The 15,539-nt window shown below is 34.0% G+C and overlaps 2 pseudogenes; both read left to right on the plus strand.

Annotated features, from left to right (window-relative positions):
- Positions 1–10,547: 10,547 nt before the first annotated feature.
- LOC125869855 (uncharacterized) lies at positions 10,548–14,289 on the plus strand (annotated as a pseudogene).
- Positions 14,290–14,349: 60 nt separating this feature from the next.
- Positions 14,350–15,178, plus strand: LOC125869856 (uncharacterized; annotated as a pseudogene).
- Positions 15,179–15,539: the final 361 nt, after the last annotated feature.

Genomic DNA, 15,539 nt, shown 5'->3' on the forward strand with positions numbered 1-15,539 from the left:
AGGAATCAACAATGTAATTCAATAACATAAACATAATCTAAGTAATTCTAAAAACAAATGGATCAACCCATAACTTTGCCCATAAAGCCATAATTCTCAACTCATCAATATACCAACAATTCAACATGAATAAGTATAGATAATCATAGGAAACATCAATACAATCTAATCTAAACATAATTTCACCAATAGAGATCATATTCACAAAGACCCACATCAGAGGCCAATTTTCGAGAATTTGGCGATCATGGGTTCTTCAAGAATTCCTTTAAAAATTATCTTAAAACCCTTAATTCCACATTAATTCATCAATAGAATGATTTAGAAAATCGTTTGACAAAGGACCCATGTTTAGATTGAAAATTGGGAATTTTAGTCTTTTAATCACTTATGAAAATCTTTGATAGAGCTCCTTGAATGAGAGGTTATTCAAGAATCAAGTTACCATACCTTAATTATTGAAGACCCATGAAATTGAAGAAGAAATCAGTTGAAAATCCATCTTCTAGCTTGAGCTTCATCAAGGTCTTCAATGGAGTCTTTGAGAGAATCTATTTTGAGAGGGAAGGGTCAATTTGAAGAATGGGGCCTAATTTTAGGTTTTGGGGGTTTAACCAACTTAAAATACCCTAAAATAGGTAGAATAACCGTTTATAATAATTCCCCAAAGTACCCAAAATACCCATCACTTAGTTGGACCTTTTAAACAAGTCAAACTTGAGTTTTATTTTCGCAGATTTCATCGGGAAACAAGTTCACGACGCGGAGGTGTTCCCACAAGTTTCATAAATTAAATTTCGAGACAGTAGAGTCCGCAACATGTCCGCGACGTGGACCAAACGTTTTTCCCTTGGTCGAGCTAGTCCGCAACGCGGACATGCTCCCTCCATGAGCAACTTCAAGCTGCCTTGGCAGCTTGTTTGACCAAGGGTTGGGATCCTCCTCGGGGACCCTTAGGGTGGTCCCGGTGAGTCGTACCCGAACGTTTTGACCCTAACAACATTTATTAAGACACTAGGGTCACCTCCACTAATTTTAGACTCCAAACAATACATAAAAACATGAACAACATACTAGAGCACACCAACACACAAAAGACTAGTTTCTGAACGTCTTGGTCGTCCCTTGACGTTTGACTTCCAAACTCTTTAAAACTGACTAAAAAGGCTATTCTTCATTATTTTAACAAGTTATTAATGCATAAAACCCATGTGAGGCTCTACTTTATCCTACTTCATTTTGAGGGTCGTTACACTAGTCTGCTGCTGAGCGGAATTCATCATGTGTGGGTGGGGGCAATCTCTCCTCATATGCCCAGGTTTTCCACAATTATAGCAAGTACGATCAAAAGATGGTCTGCTGCCCACCGAAGGTGCGGCTCCCTGGCTATCCTAAATCAAATTCTGAGATAGAGTTCCAGAGTAATTACATGTAGAAGCGGGCATAGCATATTGAATTGGTCGGGCTGCAAGAGTCGACCTTCCTGAACCTCTAGAGTAAGAAACTTGAAAGTTGCTTGAATTCTTAGCTTTCTTAGCCAATGCATTAGCCTGACCGTCTCACCTCGCCCCTTCCACTTTCTTCACAAAATTTGTTACCTCATTGAATCTTTTTCCTGCAGAAGTCATATGAATGGACAATACCTGCAACTCAGAATTAAGCCCCTTAACAAATAGATGGATCCTCTCTTCCTTAGTAATCACAAATGGCGTAGCATATCTAGAGAAAGCATGTAACTTGGCCTCATAAGCAGCCATAGACATACCATCTTGCTCCAAAGCCATGAACTCATCCTTCTTGCGATCTCTCAAAGTCCGAGGCACATACTTCTCTAAGAACAGAGCATGAAACTGGGTCCAAGTAAGTAGGGGTAAAACTGAAGATCTACACTCCACATAAGCTCTCCACCACTACTTAGCCTCACCTTGAAGCTGAAAAGTCACAAACTCAACTCCATTATGATGGACGATTCCCCACTTATGATGCCTCTCATATCAATCTAGGATGAACTAATATGAATCCCACTTTAGGAACTATGGAACACAGGCGGTTTCAACTTCAAGAACTTAGTCAACATCTCATGCTCATTACAACTCATAACAGGACCCAACAAAGGACGAAAGAAAGCATTATTACCTATATTTCCACCCACCTTGGGACAATGATAACAATAGGGGGATTCGCGGGAGCTTGAGTTGCTTGAATAGAGGGAAGCACTCCAAGACCAACCAATCCTTTCAAGAATGACATGATTTTTTGAGCTAACACTGGGTCTAAGGGAGGAATACATGTAGTCTCAGCCTGAACCTCTTCCTCTTGTCCAACATTCTGCTCATCCTTAACCTCTACATTCTCATCTACCTCTTCATGATGTGCAGGAAGGGCCTCATTTCTGGGAGCATTCTCAACTGGTGCTCCATCCCTAGTAGGCTCCACCCTTCCTCGGCCTCTACCCCTAGCTCTTCCTCTACCCCTGCATCGACCGCGACCTCTTATTGCAGATTCCTCAGCTAGAGCATTGACAGGAGCTACAGGTCTGACGTCGTTGAACCTAGTGTTAACCATCTGCGGATAGAAGAGTGAAGGAGGTTAGATACCAATTTGAATCGTCAGATACCAATTGGAATCAAGTTATAGCTCGAAAGGAGACAAGAGAAACAGAGAGATTTCCTAAAGTCCTATAGCCTCTCGAAGAAAAGTACAGACGTCTCCGTATCATTCCGCAATAATCTACCACACTCGTTTTGGTACATCGAGATCAACAAACCTAGACACTGATACCAACTTTGTCACGACCCAAACCATCATAATTGGGACCCACACTAACCCTCCGGTGGGAGAACCATTACTACAACCCAAACTAATAAACTCAACCAAAAACTAAGGCATTTAAAGTTACGGAAGCAGATTTAAATGCTAAGGAAAGAAATAGGGAGTTCCCATAAAGTCCAGACAAAAGTCTAACAACCAAAACAAATAGGGAATAATACCTAGAACCTGAAAGTCAATGTACCAAAATATTTAAAGTTCAACAAGTCTAAGAAAATGGATACAACCCAAACTAAACATAAGAAATCCCAATGCACTAGTCTAAGTCCGAAATGGGGACATAAACGAAAAAGAACTCATGGCAGCCCGGAAGAACTGGCTCACCCTTGAATTCAATGACGATCACCGATCTTCTAAATGAGGTTTGTTAATAACCGCCTAAAGATGTCATGTACTCAACAAAGAAAGAGCAAGTGTAGTCTCAATACACAACCACAGTGTACTAGTAGGATCACGCGGCTATCCCACTAAGTGCAACGCACATAAGCCATTACAACATAATAAACATGCATACACCGAACGTATACAATATCATCATCATTTACGAACAAACGGAGCATTTCACAATTATCAAGACATACAATTATGTCAAGTCAATGGTCCTCTCATGGAACCCAAACCCAAACTGTTAGTGTACCGGTTTGTGGTACCCGATCTAATATTTATGCGGGAGCGTGGCAACCGATCCCATGTTTATGCGGGATAGTGGCAACCGATTCCAGTTAGTGTGTCAGAACGCAACACATGATCCATTCAACAAGCCACAATCACAATCACAAGTATATTCTCAAAATCATACAATCAAAGTCATGATTCATGGCATTCATCATTCTTATATCCTCATTTACAATTAGTGTGATCAATAATACAATATTCGCATACATACATGTATGATAATGAAGCAAAAACAAACATACATCACACAACATGAAATCACAATCATCACCTACTTCGAAACAAGCTTGAATCCCCTAAGAAACTTGATTCTTCCTTTTCCGGATTCGTTACGCTTGTTCTTGGTCTACAAACAATCATAATAATACAAGGATCAATAAAGATGACCCAATTACCCGCATCCTAATCAATAATATCAACCCTAGATCAAAACCTTGATTTCCATACCTAGATTAGGCCTTTTTCCACCATAATTTCTAGATCAAAACCCTCTCCCATCGATAATTACCCATGAAATTACATTCAACGGATCGAAACATGAATTTGGGGAGTAAAAACCTTACCTTTAGCTTCAAGAATGGTGAAAAACGGTCAAGAACTTGCCTGGGGTCGTGTCCTAGCTCTTAAAGTCAAAAAGTGCATAATAAAATGTTTTTGGGGTTTATTTCCGACTTAATTCGCGATTGGCCCGTTACAGTGGTTCTCACCCCGCTACAGTGACCCCGCCCTGGCGAGAATAATTCCACCACAGCGGGTTGCACGAACTAGTGAGCAAATTTAAGAATTCCAAAACCCCCATTTCACAACACACCTTCAACTAATGACCCGTTCACGCTAAGATTAGTTTCGGGAGTTCTACTCACCTGAATTCAATTTTGTAAAGTCGTACGGATTCCTTAACGTCTTAGCTATCTACTCATGTGATCAAAATCATAATTAGATCACCCAATTGTTACCAGATTTCCCTAGATCTTACTGACTCCGATTTCGTCCAAAATCTGGACTAGGTTGGGAAATTCCAAGTTACTATGAAAAAGTTTTCCTGCCCAAAATTTTCCCCGTTGAATTTTGTATAACGACGGGTACAGGTCGTTACAAATATTTAGTTAAGTAATCCAATATAAGATTAAAAATACTATTAATAGTAATAATAAAAATAATACAATAATAGTGGTTGATAAAATTATGACTTGCTATAATTTCCTTAATATTTACTTTGAACGAGGACGTTTCTTCCCACCCTAATAATGATAATACATGTTAATAGTATTAATAAAGGCTATGATCTCCTTATTTATCACATTTATAAAAAGTGATAAAATAATTACTCTTATTTGATTAGTTATCCTATATTTCAGAGAAGTCATATATTTCTTTGTTTTTTCTTTTAGTATTTTTGAAATTAAGATAAGTATAATAAAAAAAATTAGATAGAAAATAAAAATTTGCATTCAATATAAATTTTAATATATTAAAAGTGATATTTTCATCTTTATATAATGTTTTTAAATAGTTGTTTGTGATAAAGCCCAATCCGATCCCACTTTAGTTGTAGAAAAGATGTTGATAAAACAATCAAATTTAAATTTTTATATCTTGAATTTAATGAAGGAAATAACTTAATTATTTGGGATGTCATAGCTAGTATATGGCAAAAAAATTCATATGTCCTCACTCAAATAAATATATGAATAATATTCTGTACGAGAATATGATATATTATAGTCAAGGCTATGGTTGATTTGCGCAAATTTGTATTCTCACTCATTTTCCCAACTAATCTAATATGAATTAAATTTAGTACGTGGATATGATAACTTATAGGTAATGTCACATCTCATTTTTTCTAATTCCTCGTATCCTCACTCATTTCCTCAACTATTTTGTATGATATAAACTTTGTCCATTTTTGTTTGCGTGAATGTATCACACCAGTTCCTATCGATTCCATTTTTCAATCTTATTCTTTTCTTTTTTAATTTCTTTAGAAGTCGGTCTCATATAAATATCGTAAATTTCAAATAAGAAAGTCATAAATGGTAAGATTCAATCAATTGAAACATTGATAGAATTAAAAAAGATAAATGTAAAATTGTCCAGTGTATGTGAGTTGACTAAGATAGACACAAATAACATAAGTAAAATGTTATTTTCATCCGATTATCCTTATCTTAAGATTGACTCAATTGATTCATACAATAGAGCTTTGCACATTTTACTCTCTGCAATCTATATATATAAATATATAGAAGGTGATGTGGCACCTCTCTTTGGCTAGCATTCCTATTCATTTTTTTCTCATTTTTTCATTTTTTTATCCATAATATTGTACTAATTAAATAGTTTAAGAAAAAACTAACAAAAGAAATGATTACTAACGGTAATGTTAATGCCTAACAGTTATGTTATTAGTAAGCCTTTAACCAACAAAAAAAAGAAAACAGTAAGCCCACATAATAATAATAATTGGAAAAATTACCTAACTACATACCATTTATTATCATATTTTCTTATTTTCCCTACCATTTCAAAAAATATCAAAAATCTCCTCTTTTGCTCCCATCATCCTCTTTTTCAGATACATTAATTTGAAATCTCATACCCGTGATTTTCTTTTCTTTTTTCAAGCCACAAATCTCTTTACAGTTACCTACATTAATCCATTTTTAAATTTCACATATTTTCCCTTTCCAATTAACGATTTATAGTTATTCAAGAGGTAGATTTCTTTCCATCAATTCAATTTTTAATTTCTTTTAATTATTTTTTTAGTTTTTCATCTTAATTTTTTTTAAATAAATTGTGATTGATTAAGCATAGACAAAAGGATCTCCTAAACACATATATGATAAGGAAACATGGGTAGGTAATTGTGATTGTTAACATAATGCCAAAAGAAGCTTTTTGTTATCAGTTTTTCATCTGTTTATTGATCATCAATCTTATGATATAACTTCCGGTCTCTTTAATGGAAGATGGGTGGAAAACGTTGCTAATATAGAGAGTTCATCTTGGAGTGCATTTGGACTTGTTCCAGGAATTTCTAATGGCGGTCTTGATACACTTCATTCCATTGGTTCGATCTTTCAGTATTGGGCTTACCCAATTTGTTCGAGAAGGATACATCTTCGTTGCTTTCTGATAATTAGATTGCTGACTTTTATTTTAAATTTTTTGGTCCTTCACATAGGTTCAGATTTTTAATGTATCTAGTTGATTGTGTTTCTTAAACTAATGTATACTGCCTTTGTTTCAACATTATGGTACATTACAATTCTACCATGCACAATGTATCGTGTTCAAATATTAGTTTTGATACATAAACTTAATTAGTATTGACACTTGATACAAAAATTCTACCAAATGTATCACTTATCATGTATCAGTCTTTTCATTTACTAATTCCTGATACATATGGATTGTTCTCTCAAACAAAATAAGTTATATAAATAATAATGTATCATGCACTAATTTTTTAGGCATGATACGTAAATTTGAATTTATACTAAATTTATCTGATACGTAACAATTACCAAACAGTAATGTATTGATCTCAAACCTAACAACTTATGAGAAACAATTTCTTATTTAATATATCTAGTAGAAATACAACACTTATCAATTTAAACAAGATACATAAATAGTAATATATTGATAAATCTATCCATCTCGGAAACGAAATTCAAAAAATGATTTCACAACATTATGAAAGGTATGAATGATCCATCTTAGCTATTCCTCTCTTAAGCCTTTTTGTTTGTTGTATCAATGCGTAACTGATACATTAAATATCCAAACTCTTGTTTCTTCACATCAACGATGTATCAAATCTCCAAAATTATTTCTCAACTCATCGATCTCTAATTCAGTTGCAATGACTGATTTGAGATTCACAAACCAAAATTTTGAGCAACAACAATTCCATCACTTTTATATCTGTCGCGACCCAGACCGTCGTGATTGGCACTCACACTAACCCTCCGGTTGGAGAACCACTACTACAACCCAAGCTAAGCAACTTAGCCAAAAACTAAGGTATTTAAAGTTGCGGAAACAGGTTTAAATGCTAAGGAAAATAAATAGAATTCCCATAGACTCCACAAGTCAAACAAACAAATGCGGAAAATAACGCCTAGAACCTAAAAGTCAATGTACCAAAACATCTAAAGTTCAACAAGTCTAAGAAAATGGGTACAACCCAATTAAACATAAGAAATCCTAATGCACTAGTCTAAGTCCGAAATGTGGACATAGACGAAAAGAGAACTCATGGCAGCCCGAAAGAACTAGCTCACCCTTGAATTTAAGGTCTGTCAATAGCTGCTTGAAGATGCCCTGTACTCAATAAATAAAGAGCAAGTGTAGTATCAGTACACACCACAGTGTACTGGTAGAATCACACGGCTATCCCAATAAGTACAACATACATAAGCAATTACAACATAATAATAACATGCATACACTGAACATATACAATATCAACATCATTTACGAACAACGTACAATTTCACAATGTCAAGTCAATGGTCCTCTTATGGAACTCACACCCAAACTGTTAGTGTACCGGTACGTAGTACCCGATCCAATGTTTATGCCGGAACATGGCAACCGATCCCATATTTATGCCGAAACGTGGCAACCGATCCTAGTTAGTGTGTCGGAATGCAACACCCGATCCATTCGACAAGCCACAATCACAATCACAAGTATATTCTCAATTTATACAATCAAGTCATGATTCATGGCATTCATCATCCATCTATCCTCATTTACATTTAGTGTGATCAATAATGCATCATTCGCATACATACATGTATTATAATGAAGCAAGAACAAACATACATCACACAACATGAAATCGCAACCATCACCTACCTCAAGAAAAGCTTGAATCCCCTAAGAAACTTGATTCTTCCCTTTCCGGATTCCTTTCGCTTGTTCTTGGTCTACAAACAATCAATATAACACGGGAATCAATAAGTGATGTCTAATTACCCAAGTTACAATCAACTCTATCAACCCTAGATCAAACTCATGATCCCCATACCCAGATTAGGGCTTTTCCCACCATAATTTCAAGATCAAAACCCTCCCCCATCGATAATTACCCACTAGTTTACATATTACGGATCAAAAAATGATTCGGGTACTGAAAACCTTACTTTTAGCCTCAAGAATAATGGAAAACTCACAAGAAAACACCTTGGGTCGTCTCCTAGCTCTCAAAGTCGAAAAGTGCAGAATAAAACATTTTTGGAGTTTATTTCCGACTTAAATCGCGTATGTGCCACTACAACAGTCCTCACCCTGCTAAAGCGGCCCCGTCCTGGTGGGAAAATCCCGTCTTAGCGGCTTTCACAGAACTAGTGAGCAAATTTAATAAATCCGAACCCCCATTTCAGAACGCACATTCAACCCATGACACTCAGAAAATATTTGTTCACACTAAGATCAGTTTCGGGAGTTCTACTCACCCGGATTTGATTTCGTAAAGTCATACGGGTTCCTTAACGGCATAGCTATCTACTCATGAGATCAAAATCATAATTAGACCACCCAATTGTTACCAGATTTCACCAGACCTCACTAACTCCGATTTCGTCCAGATCTAGATTAGGTTGAAAAATTTCAAGTTACTACAAAAAAGTTTTTCGACCCAAAATTTTTTCCCGCTGGTTCTCCTATAACGACGGGAACCGGTCGTTACAGTATTGTTCATACCTCACCTCACCTCACTTTCTTAGATTCTGAAATGTCTCAACAAGATCGACATGTTCATGTTGTATCAGTACAATTTGTCGACAAATTTGATTCAAAAATTGAGATTGTTTTGGGAGAATGGAAAGAAGAATTTTGGATCTAAAAACACATTATATATATATCAAATTAGTAATGTATCACGATTTATATCATTATACAAATTCAAAAATTAAAAAACATAGGATATACATAGCAAATCCAAACGACTTAAATCAAAATTGAAAGGATCTTCGATGAACTTGAAGATTCAAAAGGAAATCATTTGTCCAACAACAATTCCATCACTTTTGTATCCTTCATAACTCACCTCTCCAACCCAAAATTTCGATAAAAGTTTTTGAATTAAATCTGAAAGGTTTCTTTACTGAACAGGGGGAAGCAATTTCAAATTTTAAACAAATCCAATGTATGATTGAGAGTAAGAAGAAACATAAACGTAATTCATGGGATTTAATTAGATTTTTAGATTTTATTCCCTCTTTAGCGCAACAAAAAGATTCTTCTTCTATTAGAATTAATGTATCTGGATGGTGAATTAATATATCTAGATGGTGACTTATGTATCCGGAAGGTACAAATTTTAAGGGATTATTGTAATTAAAAAAAGAGTACGGATATAATGTTATTTACTCTTTACACTATGAGATTTATGTAAGTTATACATTTTTTTTTGGGGGTGGGGGTTGGCGGTGGGGGGGGGGGGGNGGGATTGGGGTGGGGTGAAATTAAAATTTGAAATTGGAAATATTTTTTAAAAACAAACTTTAAATTATTTTTTTGGGGGAGGGGGGTGGTATGAGGTGGTAGGGGGCTGGCGGGAGGGGGTGGGGGTCGGTTGAGGGTGGGGTAAAAAAATAAAAAAATTATAGTTGAAAAATATTTTTTAAAAATAAGCTTTAAATATTTTTTTAAAACAAAAAAAATTGTAATGTCATTTTCCTTAAATTTGAGGAAAATGAGTTGATTTGGAAAACATTTTACCCAACAAAACATGAGAAAATTAGAAAACATTTTCCGAAAAATATTTTCCTTCATACCAAACACACCCTAAATTGCAATGTTGCCTTTTTGCGTGTATTTAACTTTTTCTTGTTTTAAAATATTTTTAAAAGTAAAATACATCTTTTATGTCAAAAATATCATTTGTTAAAAAATAACTAGAGAGAGCAAAATTATTTATCCAAATTACAATTAGTAAGAAAATTAAGATAATTTAAGACCAAATTGTAATCAAGTTTAGAATCGTAAAAGAGACGAATCAAATTGTACTGATTTAATTACATATGATATTAGTAATGTGATTCAAAATTGAATTGAATTGACTTGGGGATATCTATATATATATATATATATATATATATATATATATAATGTGTGTTCGCTATTAATTGTGCGTTTTAATTATTCCTACTTCATCAAGAAAAAAAAAGTAAAATACATGATTTCACGTGTATTAAAATAAAATATATGCACATTCTATTCAATAAGTGAATAAACAAATAAATAAAAGAATTAGATGTGAAATTCGTCAAATTTTCTTTTGATAATACATCATTGTTTTGGGGACAAAATTATTCGTCACAAACTTGCAAAAAATATGATATCTCAAAAGAAATTAACTTTTTCTATTTAAATCATCACAAATAATAGAATGATCAATTAAATCTTGATTCAAGCAAGTTATAATACAAGAATTCATAATGATTATGTATAATGATGAAAATTTGAAAAAATATGTTTTGTTACATTAAGGCCAGCTCTTCTAGTAGACGACAATAGCCCGTGCGTGCACGGGCCCAGTGCAAAAAATTGGTAAAAGGCTGGTAATATGAACCCCAAACCTTTAGGCCAAGCAATCCCAGAAACCTATATTTGGCATATGCTCTTCAACCACCTATTTCTGTATTCTATCAAATAGCAAATAATTATAATAAATCAAATAGTTATACAGATACACACTAAGAATCAAGTAGCAGCAAAAGCACTTCACTCAATTCATTATTAAGTGCTTTCATCATTCAACTATTACTATCAGTATTTCCTATCTTTAATGTTATTTACTTGCTCTTTGTCTATTAAAAAAAATAATCTTACCTTAAATTAGGATAATGTTCTAGTAATCTCCCTCTTCTGAATTCTGAGCATGAAAGTAAAGCATCATAATTGATGAGTGTGTGTATTCGATGCTATTTACAAATCTACATATTTCACAGAAGCTCACTTTTTGAAAAGGTAAAATAGATGGTGACAGTGCAGTGACAAAACGCTATAATCGACAAGATACTTGTATTTGAGATAAGTGTTTTAAGTTATGGATGTATAGTAAGAATGGAGCATGGTCAGCTGCTGCAAGCCTTATTAAAGCGTTGGGCATCATGCATATTCTTGTTGAACTTCATTCTAGTTTTTCAAGAAAAAACAGTGCATAGGCGAAAAGTCCCTGTAAGATCACATGGTCCCACAAACTTAAAAGTTCTAAAATTATACATCCATATGCAGCGAAAATTTACTGCAACACTAAAACACAAGCATGGATTTATTAGACACGTGCAACTAGTAAGTAAATGAAAGGCAACGACTCACCAATATTAGAACAAGAAACAAAAAAAATCATAAATACAAGCAAAGGAAAACAGAACCAAAAAAATACCTTGTAAAAATTGCACACATGAGACACTTTGAACTAAACTTCAGAAAAGAATCAAATAGGAAATTCTTATCCTATATCCTGAATCCAATATATATGTACTAAAAGTTCTCACAATGTTTGGTATACAAAAAGCAAGCAGTCATCTTCTTCCAAATTTCCAACATCACTCTTCCTCGAAGAATTATTAATGGGAACTGTTCAAAACTCATCGTAAGAAGCTGGTCTAAAACAATACATCAACCGTCGAAAACAGAGGTCGAAAGATAAAACTAAGGAATTTCAAAACAGCTAGAGAAATTATGTATAATCAAAAGCAAAATGTGTTTTTTCCTTGTCTTCACATATAAATTTCTAAGTTGTGGTGACTTCCTATTTATTTATAACAGAATATTTCATTTAATCGTAATATGAATCTTTGAACATCAGTTAATATGTCATTAAATACAAAATTATTATACCGACCACAGTTTTGGTAACTGGAGACAATTAAATGAAGGTGTCAATTAAGTCTTGCTTTGGTTTTTTGTGACACTTTGACCAAGAAAGGGTCAAATCCATTTTAAAATGTAATTAAGTAAATCTGGGACCAAATTAACATTTTCAAAACTTTCTAATCTTTTATAAAATACAAAAAAACACTTCATTTTCAAGTATAATTCTATCCAAACCATTTTAAAAAAAGTAAAAGAAAATAGAATTTTCCGTTCTTCTCCCAACGCTCTCTCTTCTCTTCTTCTTTCTTAGAAAATCCGACTGTCAAAACAAATATTCTCCCCCATTATTTTATCTTCCTCCTCATCTCCGACCGTGACTCTCTCATCTTTCTGAAGTGAAGATTGTGCTCGAGTTAAAATGTGGGTAAGTCATTTTTTTGAAAGATTTTACAATTTTCAAACAATACTAAGTTTTTTTCTTGGGTTAATGAAAAATAAATTGTTTTATAGATGTGAAAATTGAATAATGGTATAATGGTAGCTATTATTTATTGTTTTTGAAAGAAAATCAACAAACCCAAAAAAACCCTAATTTTGGGGAAATGTATATGTATTGTTAACATTCAGTGAAAATTAATTTTTTTTGTTGCTTTTGTTGTTCTTTTTGTGACCATTTTGTTCATATGATTTTAGAAATATAGTCTTGTTCAGTTGTCCAACATATATTTCATTTGTTGAAAGATGTGTCGTATGCTGCTACATTTTAGTGATATGTTGGTATATATTCCAACAGAGTTGTCATTTGTTGGAACATATCACATATGTGTTAGGGCAACAAAATGGTCATCTATAGTAACAGAAGATTAATCTGTGGCATATGAAGATTCATCTGTGGCCACAGAAGATTCATTCGTGGCAACAGAAGGTACATATGTGGAAACATAATATCCATCTGTGTCAACATAAGTATAAATTGCTACCCATTATTATTTATAATCAATTGTAAACTCTCAACCTTTTTTTATTTGCTTTGTAGATGAAATGATACAAGAAGCTTCATCCATGACAACAACTCAATCTTTTATTGGTGTTGCTTCCTCTTCTAACAACAAATGCTTTTTTTGTCTATGCGAAGAATGTGAGCAGCAACATGATTATTTTATTAGTCATGTTAAAGAACTGACTGATATTTTTAAGGAAATGACTTATAATATTGATGTACATACATCCAAGAAGATTTCACAGCCTTTGAAGTGTAGGAAGTTGAAAAAATCTATTTCCCAATCACTATCTATAATTAGTGAAAGAAAAAAATCAATGACTACTGCTTTAGTACCACACTCAAACCCAAAAGGCAAGGAGAAGGAGAAGGAAAAGGAGAAGGAGAAGGAGAAGGAGAAGGAAAAGGAGAAGGAGAAGGAGAAGGAGAAGAAGGACGAGGAGAAGGAGAAGGAGCAAGAGAAGGAGAAGGAGCAAGAGAAGAAGAAGGAGAAGGAGAAGGAGAAAGTGAAAAAGAAAGCGAAAGAGAAAGATAGAAAGAAAAAGAAAGAGAAGAAAGTTGAAGTCGTCAGTTGTGATGTGAAGCAACAATATCCATTTGAAGGTTTTAACATTGACGGCGAGGGTCCAAATGAACTAATGTCATCCTTCTCGCAATGGATATATGAGGGTCTTTACAAGCATCATGCAAAAAAGTAAAGTCGTTCAACTATTATTAGTATTTCTTCTTGTTGTCCACTAAATATTTACTTATAATAATTACAAAATTGCAGAAGAGACAAGGACGATCACTACTTAGCCAATTGCTCGGATCTTGAGTTCAAACTACTTGATTTTGTATTTGCATTTCCAAAGAAGAAGGACTGATTCTATGTAATGTCTAAACCGAATAAGTGTTGGACTGATGAGGTAAATTCATGTCCACTTTTATCTTTTGATTAAGACATGAATACATACAAATAAATTGATACATAAATACACTTGTTGATGCATCTGTGCAGTATGTGGATGTCATTTTATACTATTTACGAAAGAAGTCGAAGCAACAGAGTCATTCTAAATATAGATATACCACTACTAATTTTTTTTTCAAAACATACATTGACAATGCCAGTGTTGTTCCTGAATATGAGAATAAAATCGTTGGCACTATCAAACGGTTTGGTATACTTGCTGGACTGCCTTGGCACCTCACATATGAGGTTTATGTCCCTGTAAATTGTAATAGGGAGTTTCATCGGGTCTTGGTAGTCGTTGTATTGAAGGAACGACACATAAAGGTGTATGATTCGATGTCCTCATCTAGGACTAACAGAAAATTGTGCGCCGAGATTCAAAAGTTGTCTACAATGTTGCCAAAGTACGTTGAATCCAGCGGAGTTTATGAGCAAAAAGACCGAACCAACTGGTCAGCTCTTGAATCTTACTAGGGAAAGAAAAAATCTTACCCATTTGAAGTCATACATGTTACTGGCATTGCCCAACAAGCAAGCAATAGTCTGTAAGTAGTATCACATTATTTTTTTAGTCTCACCACTATCGAAATGTGATGTTAATATTAGGTTTATTATATTTTCTAATTGATGATATACCATGCAGTGATTGTGGAGTTTTTGTAGTTGCATACGTTGAGTTTTTGAGTGATGGACTACAAATACCATTTGATGGAATTATTTCTCAATCCCTTCGCTTGAGATATGCTTCACTCCTATGGAATTATGGAATTTTAAAGGCTCGGAGTGGCTATGTTAGTAACAATGAAGACTCACAGAGGCCTAGACCTAAAAAAGCAAAGTTCGATGAAAATATTGTGGTTACCACCACTGATTAGATTGATGGTTATGTATATCATTGTGAATTACCTTTTTGTTGATAAGTTGTATAAAATAATTGGTGAAGTGTTCATTTTTGCTGATACTATTAATATTAATGATTATTATTTTTTTTTTATTTTGTTGAAACAAATGTCAATTATGATGGAAAAGAAGAAATGTAGTGTCTGTGGCAACATATATAACATATGTTGTAAAAAACACTGCAGAATTATCTGCATGTTCCCAACAGAAAGGATACATGTGGTAACATATGTCACAGAAAGAAGATATGTTGTAGCATATGTCATAGAAAGGAGATATGTGGCAACATTATATTGTCATCAATTGTTCATTTTTGCTGATAATATTAATATTAAT

This window comes from Solanum stenotomum, chromosome 7, assembly GCF_019186545.1.
Source record: "Solanum stenotomum isolate F172 chromosome 7, ASM1918654v1, whole genome shotgun sequence".
NCBI classification, from domain to species: domain Eukaryota; kingdom Viridiplantae; phylum Streptophyta; class Magnoliopsida; order Solanales; family Solanaceae; genus Solanum; species Solanum stenotomum.